Genomic DNA, 18,453 nt, shown 5'->3' with positions numbered 1-18,453 from the left:
AGGGGATTTATCCCTTGAGATGCAAAGATGGCTCAACATATGCAAATCAATCAATGTGATACATCATATCAACAGAGTGAAAGATAAAAACCAAATAATTATTTCAACGGATGCTGAAAAAGCATTTGATAAAATTTAATGTCCCTTCATGATAAAACCCCTCAAAAAACTGGGTATACAAGGAACACACCTCAACCTAATAAAAGCCATATATGACAGATGCAAAGATAGTATACTGAATGCAGAAAAATTGAAGCCTTTCCTCTTAGATCAGGAACACAAGAAGGATGTCCACTTTTACCACTGTTACTCAACATAGTACTAGAAGTCTTAGCTAGAGCAATCGCACAAGAGAAAGATACAAAGGGCATCTAAACTGGAAAGGAAGAAGTCAAATTATCCTTGTTTGCAGATGATATGACCGTGTATTTGGAAAAACTTAAAGATTCCACAAGAAAATTATTAGAACTGATAACAAATTCAGTAAAGTTGCAGGATACAAAATCATTGTACAAAAATCAGCATTTCTATATGCCAACAGTGAACAATATGAGAAAGAAATTTAAAAAGTAATCCCATTTACAACAGTCACAAATAAAATTCAATATCTAAGAATTAACCAAAAAAGTGAAAGAGCTCTACAATGAAAACTATAAAACACTGATGAAAAAAAAACTGAAGAGGAAATCAAAATATGGAAAAATATTCCATGTGCATGAATTGGTAGAATCAATATTGTTAAAATGTCCATATGACCCACAGCAATCTACAGATCCCATGGAATCCTGATCAAAATACCAAAGACATTCTTCACAGAAATAGAAAAAACAACCCTAAAATTTATATGGAACCACAAAAGATCCAGAATAGCCAAGGCAATCCTAAGCAAAAAGAAAAAAACTGGAGGAATCACATAACCTGACTTCAAATTATGCTATAGAGCCATTGTAACCAAAACAGCAAGGTACTGGCATCAAAACAGACACATAAATCAGTGGAACAGAACAGAGAACTCAGAAACAAATCCACACACCTACAGTGAACTCATTTTCAACAAAGGTGCCAAGAACGTACACTGGGGAAAAGACAGTTTCTTCAATAAATGGCACTGGGAAAACTGAATACCCATATGCAGAAGAATGAAATTATACCCCTATCTCTTACCATACACAAAAATCAAATCAAAATGGATTAAAGACTCAAACTCTAAGAACTCAAACTATAAAACCACTACAACAAAACATTGGGGAAAATCTCCAGGATACTGGTTTGGGCAAAGATTTCTTGAGTTATACCCCACAAGCACAAGCAACCAAAGCAAAAATGGACAAATTGGATCACATCAAGTTAAAAAGCTTCCACACAGCAAATGATACAATCAAAAAAGTGAAGAGACAGCCCACAGAATGGGAGGAAATATTTACAAACTACCCATCTCACAAGGGATTAATAACCAGAATATGTAAGATGCTCAAACAACTCTATAAGGAAAAAAATCTAATAATCTGATCAAAAAATGGGCATAAGATATGAACAGACATTTCTCAAAAGATATACATATGGCAAACAGACTTAAGAAAGGGTGCTCAACATCACTGATCATCAGAGAAATGCAAATCAAAACTACAATGAGATATTATCCCCGCCCAGTTAAAATGGCTTATATCCAAATGATGGGCAATAACAAATACTGGTGAGGATGTGAAGAAAAGGGAACCCTGGTACACTGTTGGTGGGAATGTAAATTAGTACAAGCACTATGTTGTACATAGTTCAACAGTTTGGAGGTTCCTCAAAAAAAAAATAAAAATTGCAATCCCACAGCTGGGCATGGTAGCTTACACCTGTAATCCCAGCACTTTGGGAGGCCGAGGCAGGCAGATCACGAGGTCAGGAGATGAGACCATCCTGGCTGACAAGGAGAAACCCCGTCTTTACTAAAAATACAAAAAATTACCCGGACATGGTGGCAGGTGCCTGTAATCAATCCCAGCTACTCAGGAGGATGAGCAGGAGAATTGCTTGAACCCAGGAGGTGGAGGTTGCAGTGAGCCAACATCCCACCACTGCACACCAGCCTGGGCGACAGAGCAAGACTCTGTCTCAAAAAAAAAAAAAAAAAAAAAAAAAATGTAATCCCACTGCTAGGTATATAATCCAAAGAAAGGAAATCAGTATATCAAAGAGATATCTGCACTCCCAAGTTTACTGCAGCACAATTTACAATAGCCAAGATTTGGAAGCAATCTATGTGTCCACTGAGAGATGAACAGATATAGAAAAAATGGTACATATACACAACAGGGTACTATTGAGCCATGAAAAAGAATGAGATCCTGTCATTTGCAACACCATGGATGGAACTGACAATCATTGTGTTAAGTGAAATAATCCAGGCACAGAAAGACAAACATTGCATGTCCTCACTTATTTGTAGGATCTAAATAAAAAAAAAAAAAAATGAATTCATGAGCACAAAGAGTAAAAGAATGGTTACCTGAGTCTGGGAAGGGTAATTGGGGGTTGCGGGGAGGTGGGATGGTTAACATGTACCAAAAAAAAAAAAAACAAAAAACCAGAATGAATGAATAAGACCTACTATTTGATAGTACAACAGGGTGACTGTAGTCAATAATAACTTAATTGTACATATTTTTAAAAAACATAGAATGTAATTGGATTGTTTGTAACTCAAAGGATAAATGCTTGAGGAGATGGACACCCCATTCTCCATGATGTACTTATCTGACATTGCATGCCTGTATCAAAACATCTCATGCACTCCATAAATATATACACCTACTATGTACCTACCAAACAATCGAAAAAAAATAAAATTATATATTTTTTAAAGTCTTGTGGGAATGAGCCTAATTATTATTCCACAGTATTATTATTCCTTCTATGTATTCTATCTAATGCCACATACTTGAGGTTTCTGAGACTACTTCTTAGGAAGACACTATTCCCAGCCCCGTGTGAGCAACCAGAATTGAGTCTCGTAATCCTTTTGGGATATCTTTTTTGGTCTTGAATAGCTTCCCCACACGCATACACTAATGAGTACTCTGTGTATATTCCAGGAGACATTACCAATCTCTGTACTATTATCTCTCCTCTAGACAAGACACTGGACATCAGGCAATAATTCTAAATATCGTATCCTGCCAGCTCTAACTACAAACTCTAACTTCATTCTTCCTAGCCTCTCAACTTCATCTTCTTAACTCAGAGGTTCTGCCAGGATCCAAATGGCTTACTTTTCCCTGCACCACAACCTAGAAATTCAAGACAGCAACCTGAGACAATTGTGAGCCTAACTTCATTTGTTTCCTCTCAGAAATCACTGTCTTTCATTACCTGATACCCAGTGTCTTGAAAATCATTGTTAAATATATTGTCTGGTATTTTTAGTTACCCATCTTGGTCAGCAGTATAATTTTTTTTTTTTTTTTTTTTTTTTTTTAAGATGGGAGTCTCACTCTGTCACCCAGGCTGGAGTGCAATGGCACGATCTCAGCTCACTGCAACCTCTGCCTCCCGTGTTCAAGTGATTCTCCTACCTCAGCCTCTCGAGTAGCTGGGATTACAGGCACCCACCACCATGCTGAGCTAATTTTTGTATTTTTAGTAGAGATGGGTTTTCACCATGTTAGCCAGGACGGTCTTGATCTCCTGACCTCGTGATCTGCCTGCCTCAGCCTCCCAAAGTGCTGGGATTATAGGTGTGAGCCTCCGCACTCGGCCCTAAATCTTTTTTTTTTTTTTTAAGTGACTACTAGAAAATTCAAAATTACATATGTGTTGATATGATTTTTCTATTGTACACTGCTGTTGTAGACAGTTATTAAAGTATGTAATCCTGAAATCACCTAAGGAGAATAGGGTAAAGAGCCTAAGAAGGTTGATAACCAAGTCACGATGAATTTCAGCATTTAAAGATCAGGTGGGGAAGAAGAAGCTGGCAAAGTAGACTTAGAAAGGTCAAGAAACGGGGACAGGTGCAGTGGCTCACACCTATAATCCCAGTACTGCAGGACGCTGGGGCTGGAGTACTTCTTGAGGCCAGGAATTCAAGATCAGCCTAGGCAACACAGTGAGACTCCCATTTCTATGAATTTTTTCACAGCTGCAATCCCAGCTACTCTGAAGGCTAAGGTGGGAGGATCACTTGAGTTCAGGAGTTTGATGCTATAGTGAGCTTATGATCGTGTCACTGTACTCCAGCCTCAGCAACAAGGCAAGACCCTGTCTCTAAAAAATAAAAAACTAAAGAATTCCAACTGCCAGAAAATTAAACAATATGCTTATGCTATTTATGACATACTTCTAAGTAATTCACAGGTACAGGAGGCAGAATAATGAGTGGACTCTTGAAGATGTTCATGCCCTAAGCCCAGAACCTGTGTCTATGTTATTTTATGTGGCTAAAGAAACTTTACAAATGTGATTAAGGTTAAGGGTTTTGATATAGGGCAATTATCCTAGATTATTCACATCAGCCCAATCCAATCATATAGCTCCTTAAAACCAGATAAACTTTCCTGGCTGAGGATCACTGTGAAATGTAACTATGAAAGAATGGTCAGAGCAATGCAAAACTACTGGCTTTGAGATGGACAAAGGGGACCATAAGCAAAGGCATGCAGGTGGCCACCAGAAGCTAGAAAAGGCAAGAAAACAGTTATTTTTATATGCAGTTTCCAGGGAAAAAAAAAAAAAAAAGGTGCTGCTCACACCATGATTTTTGCCCAGTGTGGTTCATGTCAGATTTCTAACCTACAAAACCATAAAATTAAAAATTTGTTTCAAAAATCATTAAGCTTATGTTAAGTAGTTATAGCACCAATAGAAAACTAATAAAATGAGATTTAAAAATCAAAACTAAAAATGAAAACTATTTTGAACTGATAATAACTAAGGTTTGACATATCAAAATCTATAGGAGGTAGCTAAACACTTAATGGAAAATTTAATAAGCCTAAATGTATATGAAAAAAAGGCTGAAACTCAAAGATGTAATCTTCTAACTCAAAAATAAAAAAAATGCTCAGACTTCATGTAAGTAGAAGGAGAGAAAGGAATACAAATCTGTAAAACAGAAAACATAGAACAGCAAAATAAACGTTAATTCTTTTGAATATTAAAAAACTGACAAAATGCTAACATGAGTGACTAAGAAAACAATATGTAACAAACAACCAAAATCCAGAAAAATTCAACAGACATTCAAAAGATTAGGAGATACTATAAACTCTTCTACAATTAAATTTCACCTTTTATGTGAAATAGACAAATTTCTTGAAAAATAAAACTTGCTGAGTTTCACGAAAGAAGAAATATATACAATAGTTGAATATCTACTAAAGAAATTGAATCTACTATTAAAATCCTTCCCATAGCATATGTTAAGTATAATAAATACATTGTTGATATGAAGAATAATGACCCTATATTCTAGAGATATAAACTACACAGGGGTAGTAAAGGCCATGATGCCTTTAACTTACTTTTAAATTTGCTAAATATACACAATCTATGAAAAATAAAAATACATATACAGGCATATCTTTGGAGATATTGCAGGTTCTGATCCAGACCACTGCAAAAAAGTGAATATGATAATAAAGCAAGTCACACATTCTGTTTCTCAGTGCACATAATAATTACATTTACACCATTCATAGTGTACTATGTGTACAATAGCACTACGTCTTTAAAAACAATGTACATACCTTAATTTAAAAATATTGCTAAAAAATGCTAATGATCATCTGAGCCTTCAGTAAGTGGCAATCTTTTTGCTTGTAGAGCGAATACTGCCTTTATGTTGCTGGCTGCTGACTGATCAGGGTAGTGTTTGCTTAATCGCCATCTACTGGATGGCAGCCCAAACTTTAACATCAAAAATACTTTGCAACCCAGTGAAACCAATGCCAAGAATTCAGCCACAAGCAAAGACCCTTTACAAACTTTCATCCACCCGAAAACATCCAGAAATAAAGCCAACTGACCATACTCAAATTACACCACAGTTAAAGGAAGATCAGCCCACACAGATGAGAAAGAACCAGTGCAAGAACTCTAGCAACTCTACGAGCCAGAGCGCCTCCTTACATCCAAAACACCGCACTAGCTCCCCAGTAATGGTTCTTAACCAGAAGAACGTAAACAGATTAAATGCCCCAATTAAAAGGCACAGAGTGGCAAGTTGGATAAACAGCAAGACCCAACTATATACTATCTTCAAGAGACCCATGTCACATGCAGTAACACCCACAGGCTCAAAGTAAAGGAATGAAGAAAGATCTATCAAGCAAATGGAAAACAAAAAAGAGCAGGGTTCCCATTCTCATTCCAAAAAAAACTGACTTAAAATCAACAATGATCAAAAAGGACAAGGACAGGCATTACATAAGTTCGATTCAACAAGAAAACTTGACTATCCTAAATATATATGCACCCAACAATGGAGCAACTAGATTCACAAAACAAGTTCATAGAGACCTATAAAGAGATTTAGATAATCACATAGTAATCCTGGGACACTTCAGCATTCCACTGACAGAACTAGATAGATAATTGGGGCAGAATATCAGCAAATATAATCAGAACCAAAACTCAACATTTGAGCAAATAGACCTAACAGACATCTACAGAACACTCCACCCAACAAAACTAACGAGAGAGAAAAAAAAAAAAAGATACAACATACCAGAATTTCTGGGACATAGCTAAAGCAGTGTTAAGAGTAAAGTTCACAGTGCTAAACATCTACATTAAAAAGTCAGATCTCTTGGTTGGGCGCGGTGGCTCACGCCTGTAATCCCAGCACCTTGGGAGGCCGAGGCGGGCGGATCACAAGGTCAGGAGATCGAGACCACAGTGAAACCCCATCTCTACTAAAAATACAAAAAATTAGCAGTGGCGGGCGCCTGTAGTCCCAGCTACTCAGGAGGCTGAGGCAGGAGAATGGCGTGAACCCGGGAGGCGGAGCTTGCAGTGAGCCGAGATCGCGCCACTGCACTCCAGCCTGGGGGACAGAGCAAGACTCCGTCTCAAAAAATAAATAAATAAAAAATAAAAATAAATAAAAATAAAAAGTCAGATCTCAAATAAGCAACCTAATGTCACACCAAGAGAAACCTGAAGAACAAGAACCACTCCCAAAGGTAGCAAAATAAAAGAAAGAAACAAAATCAGCAGAACTGAATGCAATGGAGATGAGAAAAACCACACAAACTATTTTTTTAAGTTGGTTCTTTGAAAGAATAAATAAGATTCACAGACTTCTAGCTAGACTAAAAAAGAAAAAAGGGAAAAGATCCAAATAAACACAATTAGAAATGACCAAAAGGACATTACTACTGATCCCACAAAAATTCAAAAAATAAAAATAAAAAAACCTTCAGAGACTATTACCAACACCTCTATGCACACAAACTTAGAAAACCTAGAAGAAATGGGTAAACTCCTGGAAACATACCACCTCCCAAGACTGAACCAGGAAGAAACTGAATATCTGAACAGATCAATAATAAGTTGCAAAACTGAATCAGTAATTAAAAACCTACCAAACAGAAGGCCCTGAACAAAATGAATTCATAGCCAAATTCAACCACATGTATAAAAAAGAGGAGGTGGCCAAAGGTGGCTCATGCCTGTAATCCCAACACTTTGGGAGGTTGAGGCAGACAGATCACCTGAGGTCAGGAGTTCGAGACCAGCCTGGCCAACATGATGAAACCTCATCTCTACTAAAAATACAAAAATTAGCCATGCATGGTGATGGGCGCCTGTAATCCCAGCTACTTGAGAGGTTGAGGCAGAAGAATCACTTGAACCCAGAAGGGGGAGGTTGCAGTGAGCCAAGATCACACCATTGCACTCCAGCCTGGGCACCAAGTGAAACTCTGTCTCAAAAAAAAAAAGAGGTCCTATCCTACTGAAACTATTTCCAAAAAAACACAAAAAAATCAAGGAGGAGGGACTCCTCCCTCATTCTATGAGGCCTGCATCATTCTGATACCAAAACCTGGCAGAGATACAATGAAAAAAATTTCAAACCACTATCCTTGAAGAATATAAGATGCAGAAATCCTCAATTAAATACTAGCAAACCGAATCCAGCAGCACATCAAAAAGCTAATCTACCATGATCAAGTAGGATTTATTTCTGGGATGTAAGGTTGGTTCAACATATGCAAGTCAATAAATGTGATCATCACATAAACAGAACTAAAAATGAAAACCACATGATCATTTCAATAAACACAGAAAAGGCTGTCGATAAAATTCAACATCCCTTTTTGTTAAAAATCCTCAATGAACTACTCATCGAAGGTACATACCTTTAATAAGAGTCATCCATGACAAATCCACAGCCAACATCATACTGAATCGACAAATGCTGGAAGCATTCCCCTTGAGAACCAGAACAAGACAAGGATGCCATCTCTCACCCCTCCTATTCAACATAGTACTGCAAGTCCCAGCCAGAGCAATCAGGCGAAAGAAAAATAAAAAGCATCCAATAAGAAAAGAGGAAGTCAAATTATCTTTCTTCCCAAGGTACTACACCTAGAAAACCCCATAGTCTCTGCTCAAAGGCTCCTAGATCTTATGAACAACTTCAGCAAAGTTTCAGAATACAAAAATCACTGCACAAAAATTAGTAGCATTTCTATACATCAATCATGTCTAAGCTAAGAGCCAAATCAAGAATGCAGTCCCATTCACAACAGCCACAAAAATAATAAAATACCTAGGAATACAGCTAACCAGGGAGGTAAATGATCTCTACAATGAGAATTACAAAACACTGCTGAAAGAATCAGATATGACACAAACAAATAGAAAAGCATTCCATGCTCATGGATACAAGAGTCAATATTATTAAAATTACCATACTGCCCAAAGCTATTTACATATTCAATGCTATTCCTATCAAACTATTCATGACATTTTTTCACAGAATAAGAAAAAAAATTCTAAAATTCCTTTGGAATAAGAAAAGAGCCTGCATAGCCAAAGCAATCCTAAGCAAAAGAACAAACCTGGAGACATCACACTACCCAACTTCAAATACACTACAAGGCTACAGTAACAAAAACAGCATGGTACTGGTACAAAAACAGATACATAAACTAATGAAACCCTTCTTTATTTCTTGGTTATGGAACCCAAAACACCTATAACTATCTGATCTTCGACAAAGCCAACAACAACAAGCAATGGGGAAAAGATTGCCTATTCAAAAAATGGTGCTGGGATAACTGGCTAGCCATATGCAAAAGATTGAAAATGGACTCTTACTTTTTACCATATATAAAAACTAAAGATGGATTAAATTCTTAAAAGTAAAATCTAAAACTATAAAGACCGTAGAAGAAAACCTAGGAAATACCATTCCACACATAAGCCCAGGAAAAGACTTCATGACAAAGACTCGAAAAACATGTGCAACAAAAACACTGACAACTGGGCCTAGTTAAACTAAAGAGCTTCTGCACAGCAAAACAAACTATCAACAGAATAAACAGACAACCCACAGAACAGGATAAAATATTTGCAAACTATGTATCTGACAAAGGTCTAATATTCAGAATCTATAAGGAACTCCAATCAACAAGTAAAAAACAATCCCATTAAAAAATGGGCAAGGACATGAACAGACACTTCTCAAAAGAAGACATACAAGCAGCCAACAAACATATGAAACATGCTCAATATAACTAATCAGTAGAGAAATGCAAATCAAAACCACAATGAGACAGCATCTCATACCAGTCAGAATTGCTGTTATTACAAAGTCAAAAAATAACACATGCCAGTGACATTGCAGAAAAAATGGAATCCTTACATACTGCCAGTAGGAATGTAATTCTTATATACTGCTGCTGGAAAGCAGTCTGGAGATTTCTCAAAGAACTGAAAATAGAACTACCATTCTATCCAACAACTCCATTACTGGGTATATGCCCGAAGATATAAATTATTCTACCACATGCACATGTCTTTACACATGCACACATGTTTATCACAACACTATTTACAATAACAAAGACACGAAATCAAGCTAGATGCCCATCAATGGTGAACTGGATAAAGAAAATATGCTACAGATATACTACAGAATACTAAGCAGCTATTTTTAAAAAAAAATGAGAACATGGCCTTTGCAGCAACAAAAGATGGAACTGAAGGCCATCATCTAAGTAAATTAATACAGGAACAGAAAACCAAACACCGCATGTTCTCACTTACAAGTGGAAGCTAAACATTCAGCACACATGGACACGGAAGAGAACAGTAGACACTGGGGCCTATTTGAGGGTCGAGGGTGAGAGGAGGGTGAGGACTGGAAAACTAACTACCAAATATTACACTGATTACCTGGGTGACAAAATTATCTGTACATGAACCCCCGTGACACACAACTTTCCCGTGTAACGAACCTGCACATGTACCCTTTGAACCTAAAATGAAAGTTGTGAAGAAAAAAAAGAAAATGGCCCCAAAAGACTTGCTCAATACAGTGCTGCCACAAACTTCTATTTGGTTTAAAAAAAAAAAATCCGCAAAGTGCCACAAAGTACAACGAAACAAGGTAAGCCTGTACATAAATGAATAAATATTAGCAATTAAATCCAATGAGATATAAAAAGGATAATGCATATCACAACAAAGTAAAGTTTATTTTAGGCATACAAAAGTAGTTGAACATTCTGAAATCAATCTGTGTGAACTCTTGGGCCTAGAGGACAACAGTGGCCACCAAATTTCAGATGTCTCCACATAACCTCTAAGAAACAAACAAAAAACCAAGAGTGCAAATAAATCCACATATGACTCATATTTTCAGCACCACTAGGAAACAAAGATACCATGACCTTTGGATTATCTGTAAATAGAAAAACAAACCAAATTACAATAGCACTGCCAGGGCCCCCCATTACAGGCCAATGGATGTGGTGACCAGAGGAAGAAAAGCTTAAGAGATTCCTTGGTGGGTGGGGGAAGGAAGGAAAAATATATATACACACACACACACATATATATATATATATAGAGAGAGAGAGAGAGAGAACGCAAATTGAACTTAAACCAACACAGGTTGGCATTTGATAGTTAAAAAACAGGCTTTGGCCGGGCGTGGTGGCTCACGCCTGTAATCCTGGCACTTTGGGAGGCCAAGGTGGGCAGATCACCTGAGGTCAGGAGTTCGAGACCAGCCTGACCAACATGGAGAAACCCCATTTCTACTAAAAATACAAAATTAGCCAGGCGTGGTGGCGCATGCCTGTAATCTCAGCTACCTGGGAGGCTAAGGCAGGAGAATCCCTTGAACCTGGGAGGCGGAGGTTGTGGTGAGCCAAGATTGTGCCATTGCCTGGCAACAAGAGTGAAACTCCATTTCAAAAAAATAAACATATAAATAAAATTTAAAAATAAAAAAACAGGCTTTATAGACTCGAAAGTGAAGAAAATAAAAAGTGAGAGCCTTGGTAAAGCCTTCCTACTGGGGAAAATCAGATATATAGAAAATGAGTGATACCTCTTCAAGATGTGGCAGTAAAAGGCCAAAGGGAAAGAAGAAAATGAGAGAAAGGTCAGGATCCTACAGAAATAAAAGAGAAACAAGACCCCAACCCATTCCCCATCATCATCCATAATGGAAATTGCAGAGAAGAGGGTGGAAACAACAGAAAGCAGGTTCTCAAAACTGGAACCCTGCCCTTGTAAGGCAGGGAATAGAAAAAAGCAGACCTGAGCCAGGTGCCATGGCTCACACTGAAGTCCTGGCTTTTTGGGAGGCTGAGGCAGGAGGATTGCTAGAGGCCAGGAGTTCAAGATGGTCTGCGCAACATAGCAAGACTCCTTCTCCAAAATATTTTTTAAAAGAAAAAGCAGACCTCTTCCACTCAACACCGTTAAAGATCAGAATAATAATTTCCTTTGACGAGGGGAGATGAGGAAGCTTCTAGGGTGCTGGTCAAATTCTGCTCCTTGATCTGGATGCCAGTCACATGGGAGTGTCATGTGTGTGAAAATACATTCAGCTATATGGTTACGATATTTACTTTTCTGTATATATACTATACTTCCGTTAAAAGTTTTTAAAAAACAGATATCATGCCTGTTCTCTAGAGAATTATCATCTAAGAAACATACAAGAGAACACACATGAACAACCAAAACAATCATTTTTGTTTTTTAAGGCCAGGGGAGAAAGGATAATAAACGGCACTGTTGGGCCATGACAGATAAGCAGAAGATAACATTTCAATGTGTTTTGTTTGTTTCTGCATAACATCCCTTCCTCGTTTTGATCCACTCCTTCCACATTCCATGGTTATGCTGTTCAGTTCATGCAGTTCATCAGGGATAGCTCTGTCCACCTTCCCAGGGACGACCAAATAACCTATGCCTAATCAGGTTACAAAGACAGAGGTGAAAGCTATGTGATGCATGCCAGGCCAATCCTCCCTGGGGCTTTCACTGGAGCTATGAGGGAAAATACCCTCTTCCTCCAGGATCCTGAGGACAAAGTCTTTGTAAACCTGGAGCTAGTCGGGGGTTATCTTTCATGCCATGAAGACAAAATCAAACAAGAGAAAGGGGATAGCAAGTACAGGGTGGCAATGGAGACAGGCAAATAAAAAGACAGACCTGTTGGCATTTCTTGAACACCTGAATTGAGCTATATGTAATCATTCATGTGGAATAAAACACTCTTTTTCAGATGGACTAAAACAATGTTTTCTATATGAGCCTCTTTGAGTTGGTTAGGTTTTTGCTACCTGGAGCTGAAAATCTAGTCTTAACACAAAACCTGAAAGAGAATTGCCTGAGTATAGGCTAATTTAAAAAGCAACTCTTTTCATTTGTGAATATCGAGAGCACAGAATCTAAAGTCTTCTCTCTGAACCTATGAAATAGTTCCTTCTGAGTTCACTGCATTAGTAACTGCTTTCTCCTATTGGCAGACACTTCCTGGATCAATTGAAGACAGGAAAAAACAGAATGCTGATGAGGAGGGAAGACAGAAGACTAAGTGGCATATTTAAATCATTTCAAATCTCTATTTTTAAAAATCTTAATTAGACTGATTTAAAATGCTTCCTTCTAGCCAGTTTCAAAACAGTTAAGATCTGAAAAATTCTCAACTAAGGCAATTTATTAAACCATAGTGAAAAGTACACATTTTATTTTAAAACAGAAAAGGCTGCAGAAAATTTTCATGACATTCAGGTCACAGGTCATAACTGAAGGAAAAACTAAAATAAAATAAAAAATATTCTGTATTTGTTTAATACTCCTCCCTATTGAAAAATAAGATCTCTAACTTCCAGACGGAGACGGATAGAAGGCTCATACCTCAATAAGCAGTCCCTCTTTTCCAACTATATTACAATGATAAACAAAATACATAAGAGATACCAAAAGGCACAACTGGGTTCAAACTTAAGATAAAAATCTCTGTGGCAAGTGGGATTTATCCTAGGAATTCCAGAGTGGTTCAGTATAAGAAAATCAATGTAATATACCACATTAACAGAACAAAGAAGAAAAAAAGCATGTGATTGTTTCAAGTGATGTAGAAAAAGCATTTGTCAGAATCCAACACCCTTGCAAGAGAACATACAGAAAACTAGGAATAGAATAGAACTTCTTCAACATGATAAAGGGCGTCTATGAAAAACCAACAACTAACATCATATTCCATGGTAAGACTGAAATCTTTCCCCTTAAGATATCAGGAACAAGACAAGAATGTCTGCTTTCCCAATGTTCTTGTACATTGTACTGGAAGTTCTAGCCAGAGCATTAGGTGAGAAACAGAAATAAAAGCCATCCAAATTGAAAAGGAAGAAAGAAAACTACCTCTATTCTCAGAATATAATCTTATACAGTTGCCCTTCAGTATCCACAGGGGATTGGTTCTAGGATCCCCTAAATACCAAAATTATATGACTTGCTTCCCTTTATGAAACCTAAACTTACTACCTTTTTCATATATCCATCTATTTCCAAAGCCAAAAACTTTATCCTTTGGGTTTCTAAATATTTGAATAACTCTTATTCATGGAATAAATCAATGGTCCAAGCTCCACATAAGGTCATGGTGTTTGAAATACATCTGGACATCCCTGACAGCCTAGCACACATCTACCCAAGAATAAACTATAAAAAAATGGTTTGGTACTGCTTATTATACCATTTACCAGAATGAAAATGTTTGCATCTCTTATCTGAGTACTAATATTAAAAATAGTCTCTCTGGTCAAAAATACCAATAAAATCTTCAAAGAAAAACTGGATATCAACAATATCCAGAAATACATTATGAAATTTCACTCATAATGTATGCAAGAGAAGAGAAGAGGAGGGGAAAGGAGTAAAAGGGAAGGAGAGGAGAAGGGAGAAAATGAGAAAAGAAGAAAAGAAAAAGAGTGAGAAAGGCAGGGGGAAATAATGGGGCATTTTTTAAGTGGGGCATTAACATCAAGTTAAGTGAAAAGCAACAGGTATGACTACGGCAGCAAATCTACCAGATATTTTCAACAAGATATACAATATAAAATCATGGGTCATATTAGCATGCTATTAACAGAAACATCTCTTCTTGAAGGGCCACTGCTCAATTTTCTTTTATATTTTTAGAAAATAACCATTTTATATTCCCTATTACAGGGCCAGGTACATATAAGAAATAAATACTTGTTGAAGGATCAACTAGACGAATAGATGGCTGAGTGAAAACAAATCGATAGAAAGAAAAATGACAAATACTCAAAATAAGAAAGTTTTCAAATATTCGACAATGGAGAGGATTTCCCACTTCTCCATTTTAAAATGCTAACCTAATTAGGGGGAACATGTGAGAGGTAGTACAGCACAATACGAAGAAGACGCGATTAAGGCTCAGAAAAGGCCTAGATTAAAATTGTAGCTCAACTTTTACTGGCTTGTGTCCTTGAGCAAATTGCTTAATTTATGTAAGTCTTAGTTCTCTCCACCTATAAAACAGGGATCACAACATCTACCTTACAAAGACATCAAACCAGTACTTTTGGCACCTGGAACAAACTACACAAAACCAGCTCTCAAATCAACTCTGTAATTCATAATGTAGCCCACAGATGGGTGTTACTAACAATGCTCGCCATCTGGTAGCTTCCTGTTTTAAATAATTATTCTTGCTAACTAGGTGCCAAGCTTTTAGAATCATTATATTAAATGTTTGCACCCTCTAAATGTTGGTGTCCTTAGACAAAGTCCAGTATGGCCAGTCATAGTTCAACTTACAGGGTTCTTTTGAAGATTAAAAATAATGTAAGAAAAATACCTTGTACAGTGACAGGCATGTAATAAATTACTTAAACATTTTATTAATACCTTTATGTAATCCATTTGTCACTTTATATTATCACAACAACTCCAATAAGCCCACACACAGATTAATCATATCAGCCACTTTCAGTAATATATAAACAAGATGGACAGGAAAGTGTGATATATATTGCAACATCCTTTTCAAAAATTCAAGTTGATTCCTTCAACTCTGACTTTTGGATTTTCTGTCTTAAATCCAGAAAGACCTGAGAATTTAGAAGAGTAGACAGTACCTTCATTCCAAGAACCATTTCTAAAAGGCAGTAAGTGAAGTGTCAGGTTCAAAGAGAATTCAAAGTTACCACTATCAGGGTATACTTATTCTCTGCCGGATGGGCAAAGAGAGCTGTTGCTATTGTGTTTTGCATGTGGTCTCAGCTGTGCAAATACCAGTTAAATAAGAAAAACATCAAGCCATCTTTATCAGACCTACTAACAACCCAGATAAACTTCTTTAGGATGAATAGTAACAAAATAACAAAACTTGCCAACCCACAAGAATCTTTGTATAAAGCACTACTTAGCTCTGAAAGATTATTTTCTCTGAATTATCAGATATCCAGAAATACTTTTTTTATTATAAGGCATGCCAATCCACGCCAATAAAGGTCACAAGAACAAATGTTATGAAGAGTTCAATTTAAATGATTCATAGGTTTTACTGGCTATAGAGATATTTAACTAATAGTTTTGTCACCCTAGAACAAACTTCACCCAAGGAAACATCTCTTCTGAGCATAAAGGTCAAATCAAGCTCACAACTAGAGCCCCCAGTTTCCCCAGAAATTGAAGGATAATGTCCGTATGTCTGTCAGACGGTGACTAGTATGCTAGTACAGAATCCATGGACTGGAAGCACTGTCCTGACCTTACATTTGACACAGGGTCAAATGTGTAACCAGGAGGACTGAAACAAAGGTTCTTTTATATACCGGTTAAAAATTAGATTTCTATGATTGTGGTTCCCATAGTTTGTCTGAATAAAAATTGATCACATTATGAATAAACAATAAAAGACTAAAATCAATTTAGTCAGTTATTAACTTCTGGAATTGTGACATATTAACAACAGAAACCAATCCAGAGCAGGAATGGATATTGTGGTTTCAAAAAGACAAACATGCATTAAATAGGAGATATATGTTTAAATGGTAATGCTCCTTACGATAGCAGTCTAGTAGGTTTGGTATCAAGTTCTAGTGGAGAAATAATTCACCACCATAATCAGCAAAGTAACTAACCAAATGACACATTATTTGTTATTTTCTGACATGCATCTATAATTCTCATTCTGAAGCACAGATTTCTATTTTTCTGGTGCCATCAAGTGGTAACATTATGAAATGTTCTAAGATTAAATGCAAATAACTTAGAAAAATGTCACACTGACCACACTGATGTGTTTTATTTGTCAATTAAACACCAGTGATGTTTTAGCACATAATTATCTGAAAAGAAATGGAAAAATGTCAGAGTGGAATTTTTTATAACTCATACCGATTTTAAACTCCCAACCTAAAATAAGAGTTAAGGCAAAGAATAAAAATGAATAATCTTTAAGACCAGAATGCTCCACTAGCAAACAAAAAAACCAACAGATGGCCAGGTGCGATGGCTCACGCCTGTAATCCCAGCACCGTGGGAGGCCGAGGCAGGCAGATCACCTAAGGTCAGTAGTTCAAGACCAGCCTGGCAAACAAAGTGAAACCCTGTCTCTACTAAAAATAGAAAAATTAGTCGGGCATGGTGGCACACACACGTAGTCCCAGCTACTAGGGAGGCTTAGGCAGGAGAATCACTAGAACCCCAGAAGCAGAGGCTGCAGCGAGCTGAGATCACACCACTGCCCTCCCGCCTGGGTGACAGAATGAAACTGTATCTCAAAAAAAGAAAAAAAAAAAAAACAACCTAACATTATAAAACCATTTGAAAAATAAAATTAGGATGAAAATGATCTTTCCATCAAAGCAGGAAAACAAGTAACTTCAAAATTAGATTATCAGTTAGAAACCTTAAAAGTGATAGCTATTATATAATTATATCAAGATGACAAAATTAATGAGAAATGAATTTAGAATCAATTATTTGAAACTGTGTTAACAGGTTCCAAATAGTTATATCAGCAACTTCAGTAAGACAATAACTAGTGAAAAAAGAAACAAGACTCCAGCTCCTCTTATTGCTATACACACAAAACATTAATAGCTGTTTGATCCTCGGGCCCACCAAAATTAAGTAGCAATTGTGAAATCTGAATTCCCAGTAGAAGATGGCAAATTGAACACATTTCTTTAGCTATTCTCCCTCCAGAAACTCTACTAACATGGCAGTCAAAAAAATTATTTAAGACAAAACCCCATAAGGACAAAGAAACTGAGAAGGTAACAGCGACAAAATTTTAGAATATAAAAGCTGCCATGGGAATATAATTAAAAAAAAAAAAAAAAAAAGGAATGTAGTTCTGACACATGCTAAAAGAAAAAATAAAACCAAAAAAAGGTAGATGGATGAGAGGTTACTGAAAGAAAATCAAGAGAGTTGCCTGATTTACATGGCATGGTAAAACTCTCCAAAAATTCAGGAATTGTTGGCATCAGAAAGTGGGCGTGAAACCTAAAAATAAGAGAAATGGTCAAAATCCTGGTTAAGAAACAGTTAGGACCCTCCATAAACAGGCAGGTACACCATTTTATAAAACTGAAAGTTTATACTCCAGAAATTACAAAAGGCTTCTGGACTACAGGATACTAGGCATAATGAGAAGTACTGTAGTTAAAAAATGTTAGCAATACAGGAGACTGATAATCTGAATGGTACTGACAAATCCAAGACCACAGAACAATGAAAATGATGATTTTCTGTAAATGAAACCACTGGAAGAATGTCAGTATCAATCTTTGAATACTGCATCTAAAAAGTCATGTAACTAAACGCAGAATGCTTCATTCTGCTTCTGTAAGGAAAAATTTAAGGGTTAAAACAATAGCTAATACTTCAAAAAAGTAAGTTCTATATACAAATGTTCAGTTACATTCAGCTCTACATGTCCCACAT

General features: G+C 36.8%; 1 protein-coding gene across 5 annotated transcripts in view; it reads right to left on the bottom strand.

Moving 5' to 3' along the window:
* Positions 1 to 18,453, bottom strand: part of RPS6KC1 (ribosomal protein S6 kinase, 52kDa, polypeptide 1) — a 211,512-nt gene that overhangs the window by 117,600 nt on the left and 75,459 nt on the right. The window lies entirely within an intron of this gene.

The sequence above is a fragment of the Mandrillus leucophaeus genome, unplaced genomic scaffold (assembly GCF_000951045.1).
Source record: "Mandrillus leucophaeus isolate KB7577 unplaced genomic scaffold, Mleu.le_1.0 Scaffold503, whole genome shotgun sequence".
NCBI lineage: Eukaryota > Metazoa > Chordata > Mammalia > Primates > Cercopithecidae > Mandrillus > Mandrillus leucophaeus.
Note: the sequence above shows the minus strand (reverse complement) of the source record. Positions and strands in the feature narration are given on the sequence as shown.